Consider the following 1705-nt stretch of genomic DNA (forward strand, 5'->3'; position numbering starts at 1 on the left):
ACTGCGGAGGCCTTGGCCAGCTGGCTGTTCCAGGCCCGCTGTGGGAGCCCAGAGGCAGGGACCCCACAGAGGCGGGTAGGCAGCCCCGCTTGTTAGAGACCGGGTGGGAGTGGGGCTTGATTTATGGGCTGCTCCCCCACCCGGCCTGCTGCCTGCTCCTCTCTCCTTGTGAATGGCTACCTCCCTGGGGCCTGGCCTGGCATGGTCTGGCCCGGCCCGGACATTGGAGTAGAGTCAGGACAGGCCAGTGCGGAGGCAAGGCCATGGCGACTTGACCAGGCGGCTTCTTCCACCTGTCTTTTTACTCTTCCATCAAGTGGAAGAAGAGGGGGCCGGAAGGCGAGCAGGTGAGCGGCCTGGACACCTGGTGCGTGCATGCCACGGTGGCCTCTGAATGTCCCCATCTGCTGTGGGCTGCTGATGTTCCCAGTCGATGGCTGGAAAAACGGAGACTGGGCTGAGACTACCTCTGAGGCCAAGTGGTGGCTACAGTGGCCCCGGGTTGAACCAAGTATGAAGCTAGTCCAGGATAGGACAGGGTAGCAGGAAGCGGCCTTTATCTAGAAGGCTAGGCCTCCCTAGACAACCTGGGACGTCCCCATCCAATCTCTGGGCCCAGATGGGCTCTGAAATATCCTGGTCCTGTAGGGCCCGGGTTGCAGGGCCTTGTGCCGCTCCCACGGTGACTGGATCTTTTGTGTTTTCCTCTGTTCATCTCACATTTACTGAGTGCACACTTAGGGGTCAGGTACTGTTCCAGGCACCAGGGATCCCACAGGAAAGAGAAGAAAAGTCTCTGTCCTCAGAGGATTTACCTCCGTGCCTTTCATCTTGGGAGAGCAGGGAGGGGCACAGGGCGACTATGGGGCAGTCACTGTTGAGAATCACCCCTCCTCCTACATATCCCTTCATTGGAGGAAATAAACAAATCACACCCAACACCTCACTTATCTGGAACAAGGGGGACTTTTCTGGATAAATGAAGCCAACTCTCCCTATATATATTTTTTCATGGGAAGGCCACTGAAAAAGTAGAAACACCAACTATATTTGAAATCTAGTGTGTGTTTTCCAGCCAGTCACTGTGGCTCATGCCTGTAATCCCAGCACTTTGGGAGGCCAAGGTGGGCGGATCACCTGAGGTCAGAAGTTCAAGACAAGCCTGGCCAACATGGCAAAACGCCATCTCTACTAAAAATACAAAAATTCGCCTGGTGTGGTGGCTTGTGCCTGTAGTCCCAGCTTCTTGGGAAGCTGAGGCAGGAGGATCGCTTGAACCTGGGAGGCAGAGGTTGCAGTGAGCCAAGATTACGCTACTGCAGTCCAGCCTGGGCGACAGAGTGAGACTCTGTCTCAAATAAAATAAAATAAAACCTAGTGTGTGTTTTCCTCATTATGCCACTTAAAATTGTGTGTGAACATACAACAATAATACTGATAGCCTGTAGTCCCAGCTACTCGGGAGGCTGAGGCAGGAGGATGGTTTGAACCCAGGAGTTTGAGCTGCAGTGAGCTATGATTGTGCCACTGCACTCTAGCCCGGGCAGTAGAGTTTTAATAATTAATAATCATTGATTCAATAATAATAATTTTTATAATATAATTTCACCGACAGTCATAGCTAACTGATCGAATATATTCCACCTACAACGTAACAGACAACTTATTCCTCAATGTGCATGACCTTGTAATTATGTCTTTTTCA

The sequence above is a fragment of the Pongo abelii genome, chromosome 13 (genome assembly GCF_028885655.2).
Source record: "Pongo abelii isolate AG06213 chromosome 13, NHGRI_mPonAbe1-v2.0_pri, whole genome shotgun sequence".
Classification (NCBI taxonomy): Eukaryota; Metazoa; Chordata; class Mammalia; order Primates; family Hominidae; genus Pongo; species Pongo abelii.